At 38.1% G+C, this 13,766-nt stretch overlaps 1 long non-coding RNA gene across 1 annotated transcript in view; it reads right to left on the bottom strand.

The window, feature by feature from the left end:
• LOC127015671 (uncharacterized) overlaps positions 1-13,406 on the bottom strand; it is a 35,226-nt gene extending 21,820 nt beyond the window's left edge. Inside the window, exons 1-3 of the long non-coding RNA XR_007766361.1 lie at positions 13,356-13,406; positions 4,010-4,043; positions 2,316-2,377 (exon numbers count right to left, since the gene is read on the bottom strand). This is a non-coding gene — a long non-coding RNA (uncharacterized LOC127015671). The remainder of the gene's footprint in view (positions 1-2,315; positions 2,378-4,009; positions 4,044-13,355) is intronic.
• Between the last annotated feature and the right edge of the window lie 360 nt (positions 13,407-13,766).

Here is a 13,766-nt window from a genome sequence, read left to right as displayed (position 1 = left end):
TATCCCTCCTCCCTGACTTCCAGTTAAATGAAACAGTGCACAGAATAGTTACTAGATTAGCAGAGCTAACATGCTAAATTTAGAAGGAACTACCAGATTTTCATCAGACAACTAATTTTTCTAAGTGATAAAGCCTTAAATGACAGCGTAAAAGGTGTGTATTTCCAGACAGCCTAAACGTCTTGTGGACAAAACAAGTGAGAACATTGCTGCCAAGAAAAGTTTGTCAATACTGTAATACTGAGAGAGAAGAGACAGTGAAATAAATATATTAGATTCAGAAAAAGTTTCTACAACAGTCATCACCAGGAAAGCCCTTCCCATCAATTTCTGAAAAAGAATGAATATTACACTTTGCATCCAAACCTGAGAAACAACCATCTAAAGCAATTTTAACTGGTCTGGCTTACTTTTGACAGGCTGTGAGATCAGAAGGAGGTGTCTCATTGGTGCAGACCCTGAGTCTGGACAGATTTACTGTTTGCTATAGCTGCTGGTATTACAAAGATGTAGACTTGGCACACTGCAGTCAAAGTTTCAACAGGACTTAAAAAGCAGTATGCATGGAGAGGCTGTTGGTAATATCACAACCTGGATATTACCCTAGAAGAATAGATATCATTGGGCATGATTCCTATCTAGAAGAAGCAGGCAATCTTTCTTGTATATGGCACACTAGCATAAGCCAACAGTCTTCCCTGCTCAAATAAAAAGAGTAGTTCCCTTGACCCACGTAGAGTTAGGATTTCTTTTAACAAAACATTCTTTATTTCAGTCATAGAGCAGTTACCCTGGCATGAAAAGACAAGGTGTATCTGGTGTACAGGTAATATCTTTTCAGCTCAGCAGTGGCTGGCTCAATAATTCTCCTAATACTCCTGTCGTGATTTCAGCACACGGAGAGAAACCGAGGAAGACACCCACACAGCCGACTCTGTTGAGAGTGCCATGAGTGCAACCTGCCCACTTGCTAATTCTTTCTTTCACATTAATAGCATAAACAGTAGTTTATGGTTTATCCAGCCACCTGGATTTTCTTATCCAGATTTTTGAAAATATATTAAGAACATTCAACCCCCTGTTGGTTTTGTTTTTCTTTCAATGTTAATTACATAAGGTCTTGAGCACTAGCTTAACAGAGTTTGATTGATTGTTTTCTCAGAACACCTTGTCTCTTGAGAGCCAGAGATCTTGCTTGTTAAAAGTATCTGCATGTCTTAAATAGATGATAGACTTTAAAGGAACTGGAATTAGTGAAATACCCTCACGACAGAGAGTTTATAGATATCCCTGAAACAGTGTTATTTAGAAGAAGTATTGTGTTTCCAAAGATATTGCATCGGTTGTGCTTCTCCTAGAGCTAGGTGTCATGTTTTTGTCTATAAAATATGGAAATTGCTTTCAGGTCTGGAGCTGACAATAATACCTGGGTAATATATTCAAGAGAGTGTCTGTACTTGTGTCTCAGCTAGTAATCATGTTTATAAGGCTGTCATTATTGCTCTTGGTTTGAGCCCTGTTAATATATATGTATTCTTCAAAAGAGAAGTACAACACAACATTTTCAAGTCTTGCAAAGTAAACTATCATCCGATGCCTTAGTGTTAAGAAAGGGAAAGCAAGCAACGAAAAGACAGGGAGCTGTTTCTCATTAACTATTGTAAGATGTCAGCAAGATTAAGGTGTCAGGGTATAGAAAGATGAAGAAGAAAAGAATTACTTAGCAAATAGGCATAAATGAATATAAAATGGGAATAGAGGGTTCTAGCTCCTTCTGAGGGTAAAAATAGGCCAGTAGACATTACATTGTGCTACAATCAACTCATCCACTCAATCCTGACCTTCGTCCTTATAGGTGAGACTACTGGGAGCAAAATGTTACCATATAGCCAATGCTGGGAACTTTCAGAACCGTTATTTCTGAAAAGAAATGAATATTCAAAGGCCCCTTTGACATAATGAAGGTTAAATCCTATATAGAGTTTTGCAGCCCATGTGAGTGCTGTCTGACTGGGCTTTAAAAAAGCCTGAGTTCAGTCTGTCTGTGAGCTGCCTGGCAGCTATATGGCCATGGTTAGTGCAGGGCTGAGCCCACGTTTAAACTGGTGAGAAATGGAATATTACATTGTATGTCGCAAATGCAGCTACATAAGGTGGGCAGAACAATGGGTCTACCGGAAAGAAAATATCATATAGACACACACACATACAGAGAGGTCGCTTGCCTGCAAATTATTTCACAACTGACCCTTTGAAACCACTTCAGGTATTGCCAGCTAATACCTGCTAATTGCCAGCTCGTACCATCTACATACCTGTCATCTTGCCTGGAAAATACTTTAGTTCAGTTAGTGAACAGTATTTGCAGCTGTACCTGCTAAGGAGAGAAAGAAGACACCATTTTGTCTAAAGGACAAGAACTTCCAGGCAGGAACCGCCATTAAAAACCTGCTTTTTAGGAGGAAAGAAAAAAAAAAAAAGGCAACAAACAATTTGTTGGCTGACAACCAACAGTATAGCAGTAACATGGTACCACTTCAGAAAAATATTGTTATCCTTGTGCAAATGAGACTTAGCAAATTACGGACAGCATTTTTGAGTTGTTTTCACCTGAGTTTAATTCACAATGGTCACTTGTAAGTATAGTGGCCTTCCATACCTAGGCTGCTGCTCCATGGCCATGAGCAAACACTGTAAGAAACCTTTGTTTCTGAAACCTAGGACCACTTCTAACATCTTGCATTGATTTAAATTATGAACCAATTTAGCTAAGCTGATGTAAACCCCAATATAATTAGTTTGTATCAGATTTATGCAGATAGAAAAAGATAAATCTGTTCCCTCAGCAACAGTTTCAGTCCAGAAATTGTGGAGGCAGAGCATATTAGCTCGTGCCCAGCCTTCAGCAATAATAATTATATAGTTTTGAGACTGAAGCTGCTAGAAGAAGGCTATGTACACATTGCTCAGAGACGACTCTAAATCACACTTTTAACACTGATGAGATCAATTTAGTTTCTACATAATGTTAGAAAAAGGAATATATCAATACCTCAAACCCAGTGTAAAGTATTTACCTCATGCTTTCATTAAATTGATAAAAAAAATCTTATGTCTCGTTCTACCAATGTACTTGCAGTCAATGTGTAGATCAGGTGCGAATTTGCTTTGCATATAGTGAGGTGCCGTTTGCTGTATGGCTGATAACAGTGCTGGCGATTGCAAAAAGATAGAAAAAGAAAGCTTCATTTTGATAGCTGAGTTCGTAGCCCTTTGTTACCCACAGTTATAAAGGTGCTCTTTGTTATGCTTTCATCTTTTTATTTATTTGGTTTGGAAATGTCCCTCTCTGTTCCACTGTATTATAAAAGCTTCACTCTGTTTCCCATCTGCTGTCTTTGAGAGATCAATTGTAGAGCATTCATCAGTGGAAACGCGAGGCTTTTTGCCACAGTTTCTCTAAAATTCATCTTGCCAGTCACATGCAAACTGAAATGGGTCAGTTTTCATCAGCCTTGGCATTAAGCCTCTGTGCTCTCCCATGAGCCCTGTCCAATAATTTAAGAGGGGTGGGAGTGGGAAACAAATTATGTGACTATTAATTCCAGTTTTCTTGTTCAGATGCCAGTACATCAAAAATAGATCTCCCTGGGCCAGAGCACTTTGTCATGTTATGTGGAGTAATACTAGTTTGTGAATTATGTCTGGTCAGTTTAGTGTCTCAGTTTGATCACATTAATCTCTTTGACCACTGCCTTAATCACTGAACTCTGCCATCTCATTTTTCATCTTGCAGAAAGAAGCTGTCTGACTTTTTGTCTAGTGCCTGGCACAGTGATTGCTCTGTTGACCCCATAGTAGCCCGAGGAACCCGGAGGTCTTACAGGCGGCAGCAGCACCAGCCACAGAGGGTACCGTCTCGTCAAGCTCGACTATCTCATCCGTTCCGTAATGACCATGCAAATAGCACAGTAACCCCAGATGATGTAAGCTATCCCATTTCACATACCTTAGCAGGTTAACAACTCGCTGCCTGTCCCAAGCTGCATGAACACAAAAAAATCATGAATTCATAGACAAAAATTAATTTTTAATTACTAGAGAAGTCTATATTTATACACGATTTACATCAACCATGAGATGCTTACCTGTGTTCTTGTATTGAGAAAATAGCCAGCTAAGCACAATGCATTCACTCTGTGTATATAATCTTGATAAGCCCACGCTGCAGATATAATTTTAAAATTCCATTTTTATGGATCTGTCTAGGTTCATTTGCCTTAGATGTTCAAATGATCCATAGATTAGGAAATACAATTGATAATTGCAGTAAATACCTTAGAGAAATCCATACAGAAGTTTCAGAATACATTTGTAAGTGGAATCTGTCATCCTGCCAAAGGATTAATTTTGACTTTGTTGTCAGTAAAAATAAATACTTCAATATGCTGCTTCTTAAACTAATAAGTGTTAAAATATGTTTTTTAAAATAGAGCCTTTTTCTATTAAATGTGTGCAATTAAGACAAGCAAAAAATGTCTTTCTACTGTGGAAAACTATAAAAGGTATGGACTGGAAACGAATCTATCTGCTACTGCTACAGAAGTCTATAGTAAACACAAGTACCTAGATACTGTTATATGGTATCAACTCTCAAGATATTTTAGAATAGAATAGTTCAGATGGAAGGGACCTACAACGATCATCTAGTCCATTTAGAAACTAGCCTGCACACAATGCAAGAAATATTAGGTTGCTTATGATATCTATTTATCTAGAGGCCTTTAGAATGACATTTTATCAAAGAAAAAAAATGTACCTTTTAGTCTTTTTCTTGGAAGATCATTTGGGTTTTATTTCTGCCATAAAGGAACAAGGGAATGTAGTTCCCCGTGAAAACATGAGTAATAGTTTTGGGGTAAAATGAGGACTAACTGTCACTAAAGACAGAAAAAAGTCTAGCACATTCCTTTCCCTCCAGTCCCACTTTGTCAGCCCTTTCCATTATTTCTCTTTTACAGTTGCCTCCGATTTGTTAGCTTCCCTGATAAAAACAAGTGGGGTTTTTTCCTCAGAAACTAAACAAATAGATAAACTACATTCCCATGAGAAAGCAGTCCAAGTTCATAAATATACACCTATCGCTATGAATTCCTTTGAGCTTTTGAAAATTGCAGAAGTTGATAAACCTAAGATTTTGAGAGAGAAGCTTACTATGAACTGAAAAGTGTAGTTAGGCAACAGTCTTCCAGAGATATGTCACAATTTCGAGAAATGTGTCAGGATTTAATTTTTCCTTATATGGAAGTGATAAATTGTCTTAAAAATAGAAATATATTTATATGTTGTAGAAGGATGACATTCCAGGACACTGCATGATGAATTAGATGTACTTATAGTGCTGGTAAGGGAGCTTCACAATTAAAGCAGCTATGTCTGAAGAATCTACCCATCTTTACAAGAGGGACTGAAGGGGAAGAAAAGTTGTCCAAAGGACAGCAGCTGCAAATAACATACTTTTTCAAAAACTCATATGTGATCAAGTTTCCCAGCAAATCAGGGGATTTGTTAATAATGCAATATAAGCCACTACTAGCTGCTTTTGAATATGTTACAGAGGCTGCTACGTTGCTCAAAATAGGATAGAATAAAATTGTACAAGCATTAAACTCGGCTTTCTAGTAAGCAGATTTTAAAACACAGTATGATTTGTCCTAACAGGATCCTCTTCAGTAGACAGTGAAATAGATAGAGAAGTAGGAGAATGGAATAGATAGTGAAATACAAGACCTAATATTTCCAAGAAAAATCTTATTTGCTTGGACATGGCAGATAGCTTTTGAACATTACAAGCCAACCAATGTGATCAGTAAAATTTGGGTTTCCTCATGTACTGGGCGTGGATGTTTCTTTGGGTATGCTAACAACGTTGTAAAATTCAGTCTATTTCTCCATGAGGCTATACCTGAAAGAGATATTAAAAGGAAGCTGAAATATAGATTAGGGTCTACTTTTGGGGGAAGAACTGAGAAGAGCTAAGATGTGAATTGAAACCAATATTTCATTGCCTTTAAGGTCAACTGTGTTAAAAATGGTGAGAAATCTAGAGGAAGAGCTAACTTTGAAAGAATCGCCCTCAAGACAGTATGTAGCCCATCAGGACAGTAAACCTCCAACTGCCCTAAAAGAGCTTTTTCCAGGAATTTAGTTACAAAAGTTTATTTCCTCAAGGCAAGTGGTCAGCAAGTATTCTGTTCAAACACTTCTGAGTTTCTGAGAAAAGGTACACCATAGATACATAGAGACAGAAATGACAAAGTTCAGTTCAAGAGTGGAAGAATTTCTCAAGCTTTCCAGCTTTGCTTAGGCACAGTCAGAGAAAGGAATACCTTTCTACATAAAAGAACGTCATAACGATCACTGTGTTAGGGCCCTGCTATATCAAAACCACAATGTTGACAGCATGCCCATGCCAACAGAAATGTGAATGAAATAGTGAGGAATAACTGCAGTTATGAAAGGGCCCTGTCACTGCTTGAGCCGTTTGGCTCTGTCAGTGATATACTGGTGAAGAAAATATTGCTGCTGAGACTTGCTGTCAGTGCCCATAATCTCTCTGGCCAGTGACAGAATAAGAGTGGGAAAGTTTTAGGAAATTGCATTATAGCCTCGTCTTTGCTTTGGGAAAAAATCTTCAGAGATCAAGTACACTAGGAACAGAGAACTGCTACTTTACCTAAAGACAATTCTCCTGAAGGGAAGACTTGATCCCAGAGTCCATGCAGCATGTGGTAGACATTTCTGCTGTTTGAAGAAAGAAGATAGATTAATCTCTTTATACGGATGCCTTATCTTCCAGACATGGCAGTAATCAATGTCCAAAGCAAGACTAACGTGGACAAATCAAGGTCTTCCCATTTACTCAACATGCAAGGACCTAAGCTGCATGTATATACAGACATAACTAGGTTACACTGCAGGTGCCTGCACTCTTACACTCCTAACTTCTAGTACGGGTTCTGCCTATGCCAGGCAGATTCTCCAGACTTGTCACTGACGTGTAAAGGTTAAGCAGCCTTCTGAAGGGAAGGCTGTGATTGATCAGAAAGAAGGCTGATTTTAACATGGTTTGCATTAAAGAGAAAAATACAGAAGAACATTCAAGTATCACGTTGAGGTATCATGTCCAGGACAGAACGTAACTCGCCAGGGTCCCAAAACAGCAGCAACTCTAACTCCATCCTAAAGTAATCTCCAGGTAGGCTGGGCAGACCATCAGCGGAGACCGACTCGCAGCCCTCTTTATTGTAGCTTTCTTATTTATGAAATGGACAGGATTTCTCCCTGTCTCTTACTAAGCTAATGATGTTCTACTCATTGGGTGTTGTCCCAATTGTCAAATCAGACGATGCTGGAAAGAACTTTTATTTCATTGCTGGACTTGTAAAACGGACGAGGAGAACTTTAGGGTGAGCTATCATTCCAGCCTAAGGAGAGCTAGAAGCACTACATATCAGCCATACTGGGAAGAGATGAAACTGAAACTTCTGCCTGGTTCAAGGGGCTTGGAGGAGAGATCCAAACTGTTCCAAAACAGTGATGTACTTTGAAGTAATGATGAGTAAACAAGTGGACCCTCTACCTATTGCACTGGGTGGGAAAAAAGCTACACTCCTCAGAATAATCAGGGCTGAACAGAATTTAACAGAATTAAGACAACACTTGCAAAGCGTATTTGGGTTTCACAGACAAAATTTAAAGAGCAGACTGATTACATATGTCCCAGAATTTACTTCTAAGAACGGACATCTCAGTAGAGCAATCACTATGTGATTACTTTAACTACCACAAGAAGGATATAAGGAATGTAATGCAGCTACACAGATGGCTATCTCACATGATTATTTGCAAGAAATCCTATGAGAATAGAATATCAAATAATGGACAGAAGAACTAGCAGAAAATATGAAAGAAGTGCTTATGGAGTTAGGTGCAATTTGCAATACAGGTTGCAAATGAAATATACAGCATGTCAATATTTTCTTTAGAATCTTAGATTAAAGATTTAAATGATAACTTGGAAGATGGGAAACAGAGAGTGAGAGTTGCTGCTGGGGAGAATGCTGCAGCTATAGGACATATTAAGAGTGAAATGGTAGTGATGCTTCATCTCCAATTTAACACGTTTAACAGCAGAGAACAAATTGTTCACAAAATTGAAGCAGTTGATTGATCACCGTATCTTTCAATTGGGTAGGCTGATATGGGCTAGAGTGGCTGGGAAGTAGATTCCTCAATAAGTGGAATGAATAAGCCAACGAATAGCTTCATTGTTGGTCCCCAAATGCTCTACCTCAAATTTAGTCATGTTAGGGATCAATCCAAGTCATGTTTTTGTTCTCTGTTTTCCTTTACCAGACTGGAAATCTGGGGAGTCCTGTTGAACCAAGATGAAGAAGAATTTGAAATTATATTAGCACTGAATTCACACTTCACAAAGAATACATGTGGGTAGACCAAATGTATATAAACTCTGATTTTCTTTATTTTGAAAGAAATTTTGTGTATTAGCAAAAGTTTATACAGCTCTATCTCTTTTTTTCCCAGTAAAATCATAGCTCATTGATTAAATTCACTGATAACTCTCTGCAAGAGGGAAATTAATGGTTCAAGGAGACACGTGAGTACATTTTAAGGATTGCTAGGAAGATAGAGAAGAAGTATGTGTGGGCAAGGGACTATGACAGTTCTTGTGGAGCAATAAATCACATAATGAACGTGGTCTAGGCCTGATGAATAGCAGCCATCTGCACTCTCCATCCTGGCACCTAAGAGGTGCAGGCTTCCTGGTGGTTTTTCTCTGTTTATTCCATGCTTACTATACTTTCACAGTAGAAGGCACAACTTGCGTTGTAATAGTAGGTGCTGTAAAACACCTGCTAGTTAAAGGGGAATTTTCTAAACTAAGAATGACTTGAGCCTAACTAAGTATTGCCAGGATTATATTGTGTCACTGGGACCTCAGACAAATGATGCTCTGATTTGTTCAGAAAACCTTCTGGTGAAGGTGTTCAAAAGGCAGAATAAATAGAATAAATAATAAAATCAACTTTCAAGTGAACTCGTCTTGTCCTTGTGCTGTCTTTGAGATGGATCAATATACATGTTTTCAAGGGCTATTCCAGTGGTCTGAGTAATGAATGATATCTGCATTTGACTTACAGCACATGCAAAGGGTTTATGTCAAGAATCACTACTACTTAAACTAGGGTCATCTGATATTTCAAAAGGAAAAAACCCTTCTCATGGCAGGGATTATGGCAATATGAGCTGAGGGTGAAGCTCATAGTCATGCACAATGGCTAGACTGCTTTGCCCACTCCTGCTAGGCAGCACGACTATGACACTCAGGGTATTGGCCTGAGCTCTCTAATTGGCATCGCAGTGTCTCTGGGACAAGGACACCTAAGTAGCTTGTATTTGTACAGTACCTAGCACTGTGATTTGTGCTGAAAGCACGTAGTACAAATAATACATTGTAATGGTAATGACTTCCTAACTGAAGTCCTAAGTCAAACATGTTAGAAGTAATGAAATTAGATTGGAGAATGACCAATAATACTAATAATTACAGCTATGATAGATTTGAGTGTTGAAAACGTACGTGGTTACTGCTGTTTCTGGAGATAATGATTTTGAGAACTGCCTATTTCCTCTCTTAATCTCACTGGTTGATTAATGTTGTCTCTATGATTCTGACAATACAAATCAAGTAGTAATGTCAATCCACCTTTTTAACAACTCCAAAGCAACTATAACTTTGATGTGACAACTGTGGTGTCTGCTTAGTTTAGCAGAAGTTATGGCAGAGAATCCTAGAAGATTTCAAGTGTGTTTATTAATTTGATATAAAATGCATGAAAGAAGCACACAGAGTTACTTCTTTGTTTCCTCCTCTCAAAATTGCAACTGGGCCAGTAACTCTTAATACAAAGTTAATTTAGTCAAGATACTTGAGAGCCACTTGGCTCTGTTTCTAAATTCCTCCCTTTGTCCTTCGCAAAGCTCTTTGAAGTGTTACTCTGCGAGGTGGATGTTGTAATGAGCCTATTTCTAAGAGGATCAAAGTAGCAGAGCTGCCCAAAGCAGCATCAAAGATACACAACAGAGAGCCCTTTAATGAGCAAGAGGGACATGACTGTCTTCTCCCCAAAATAAACCCCTAAAACACGATTTGGATTAAATATTTAAAATTGAAAATTATTTTATTTTGTCTGGAGCTTGCTAGCAGAAAGCAAAAACCTCAAAGAGAACAGGAGATTTCTCCAGCTGACCCTGCTAAAATTTAATGACTGTCATTTGCTCTATGCTTCACCATCACTTAATGAAGTCCAAATACCTGTGGCCTAAGCTAAAGGTGGCAGCAGCAGCCGGCATAGGCACAAGCAGGACAGCAGCCTTGTGCTAGAGCAGATTCCTTTCCCATGGATATGAAAATAGAAAGCAAACACACGGCAGGAAGCTGCGGCAAACGCTGTGGAGCGAGAAGACAGCTTGGAGCGGGAATAGGGGGGAAGGGTGGGAGAAAAAAAAGGAGTGGGAGGGAGGACTGGACACGTAAATTATGTGCCAGGAAATGAATTCCTTATAATGTCTCTTGCCAGAAGCTAAATCCTAGCAAACGTAAGTTGTCTTTTTTCCCTTTCTTTTGCTCTTTCCACTGTTCCTCTGAGGGTCAGGGAGGAAGGAGCAGGGACAGGAAAAGAGGCGATTCAGTGTTTACTTACTCATTGTGTGACTAAAGTGCTATATGATCCAGCTTTAACATTAGAAGGCATGTGACCCCATAAAAGTGATGAACAGGATAATATCCTGCTTCTCATTACACACGGTTTTTCAACTTACTTTATTTGGCAATGTGGATCCTTCAATATGTTCTAGGGCTGAAATACCAGAAGAAATGTGTTTCTGTTCAGAGGCTGGATGTGCTTATTGCACTGCATTCAGTAATGAAATGGAGGCTTATTTTGTTTTACTTGATAGCTATCTGTGCAAATACTGCCTCTACTTAGTTTGTGTAGGAATCACCTACTGCATCTGTCAAGACTGCAGAAATGTATGCCACTGACCTGCGCTTAACTTGGGGATAAAATGAGAAGACTTGTGTTTAAGGTTAAACCTGTATGTAAGGTTGGGGTTTTTTCAGAATTTATCAGAAACCATCTGGCGGAACGTTAAAAATCCTTAGTAGCAAACCTTTGGCTGCTGAGTGAATTACACTTCTAGCTTATGAGAAATCAATGATATATGATGCAGAGAGCAGAATGACTAATTAAACTGGACACAAAGTAATTATATCATACATTAACATTTACTGGGCATTAAGCATGAAAAGTAGCCCAGACTACTTTTTTCGTTCCCAGTCCACAGAGTTTGGGATACCATATAACCCAGCATGTGCAATGCCATGGACAAAACCAGTACCAGTTTCTTTGAAGAATTCTATGGGTAAAAGCATTGGACACTTCCAGACGTAAGGAACACAGATCTTTTCTATTTTTTTAATTAACTGCAACACTACAACGGGTATGGAAGTTTGTACATAGCAAGATTTTGTAACTTAAGTAAGTAAAGTTAAGTAAGAGGCTGCTTTTCAGCAAAAGGTGCTGAGAGCCCAGGAGTTTCCAGTGAAAGAAATTGGCTGGGAAGCACAGCTCCCAATTTCTTTCCTTTACAGGGTACAAAATACACAGCTCTTCCTAGAGTGCTGCCATCTCTGAAAATGTAAATATCTATGAATTCTTGTATCATCCTGAAATCAGTAAAAATCAGTAAGTCTTCAGAGTTTTTAAAAATTAACTAACTTCCTGCATATCCATTTCTAATCAGGATTTGGTAACCTAACAAGGATCTGGGAAAAACTTGACCATTGTGACTTGGTTGACATTTTAATGGCAGTTACAACTTCTAAGACATTGATAGCACATACAACTTCTAAAGTTGCCCACTGTAGAAATAGTATATGTACATATATGTACATATATGACATGTATTTCATAATCCATATGTTGTGGGTTCACCACTATTGAATTGCTTGAAAAGATTTTGATGCTACAAGGCAAACAGAAATTCTTAGCATCCATATGCTTCTTTCATGTTCCCATTTCTAGCTCCTAGAATTTAAACCACTAAAGAATATAGAATATATAAAGAATATAGTAATAGGAAAAAGATAGTCTTTGCATTTTCAAGTAGATGTGAGATAACATATAAACACAAGAACAAAATGAAAAAGGATATTGAATGAGGTATCAAGCTTTTGAATTTACTTGGATTGTTGAAGGCTAATCTCCACAAAAAGCATCAGTCAAGGCTTTGATTTACAGGAATTTGTGTGCAGAAGAGATGCAGGGCCTACATCGTTGCGCTTTCTTCATATGGTATGAAATATGTTTGATTTAAATCGTCTAGAACTGTCCCATCTCAATGCCAGTTCTACATAGTGGCTTAAACAAAAGAAAATTTATTTTTAAGAATGACTTATTCCCTGAATGTTAAACCACTTTTGAGCACCATGATTTCTACTGATTTCTGCTGCTTCCATACCAAGTATAACCTACATTACTCAGTTCTAGTAATGCCCTAACTCAGGAATAACAACTTTTACATAAGAATGTTTTATTTCCCACGTGGGCTGAAAGACTCCCTCAGATTCTTTTAAGCACTCAGCTTGTGTTCTATTAATCTATTTTCATTACTAACACAGACGAATTATATTTAAAATTAAAACAATTTGTTTTAATTGGAAAGCAGTTATACTCAGCCTTTACAAGCAATAATTTCTTAATAGTGCTAGTTCAAGCATTTTTTGCTATACCTGTAAGTTGGCTACATCTTGCTATTGGAAATTTTGGGTACGAAATGAAAAGGATGTTTCCCTGAAAACCATATGATTAGCTAGTGTCAAGTTCTGGCATATTGCTTTCCCAGGAATTTACTGTATTAGTTTAGCTAGACAGTATCTGAGCTATTTGCTGCAGTCTTGCTGATTTAATGGTGCTAAAATGAAGAGGAGAACATGTAGTAATAGGTGCTACATTAAGCACTCCATAAAATCTTCCATGCAATATAAAACCAACTTGCAACTTTCTCATGTATGTGTTTCTAAATGTAAGTTTTCAGTACCGTTAGTCATAGCTTTCAAAGGTTTCTCTGATAAACTAGTAGTTGCCTAGTCCTTTCTGAGTAGCAGTTTCCTGTGAGTATCATCAATGAGAAACCTTCCTCCAAAAATTCCCTTATGCTAGGCAAGACTCAAGAACAGTTCCAGTTGTCAAACTATAGCAAGGACCTACCTGGAGGCTGCAGGACAGTCAAGCTACAATAAGTGCTGTCAGTTACTTCCCCTGAAAAAAAGCATAACAATAATTACCACAGGCTGTAAATATATCAGATTATGTTTAAACATCTAAAACGCATATCTTTCTACAGATATCCCATATGATATCTTGCTGTCATTACAGTTATTGATAGGACATAATTTTTGTAAAGTGATGAGGCACCTAATTATGATACTTGAATGAATCTGATACAATAATGCCTTCGTTGTCAAAACCATATATGCATAACAGCAACTGAAAACCAATGCGTTTTGGCACTTCTGTGCTACCCAGAATCACGAACTGAGATGTCTGAGTAGAGCAGTTCTTGCCTAACGTCCTGTCAAATGATTTTCCAAAACTCTGTATTCAGTGAAAATCAAGATG

The sequence above is a fragment of the Gymnogyps californianus genome, chromosome 4 (assembly GCF_018139145.2).
Source record: "Gymnogyps californianus isolate 813 chromosome 4, ASM1813914v2, whole genome shotgun sequence".
Taxonomy (NCBI): Eukaryota; Metazoa; Chordata; class Aves; order Accipitriformes; family Cathartidae; genus Gymnogyps; species Gymnogyps californianus.
Note: the sequence above shows the minus strand (reverse complement) of the source record. Positions and strands in the feature narration are given on the sequence as shown.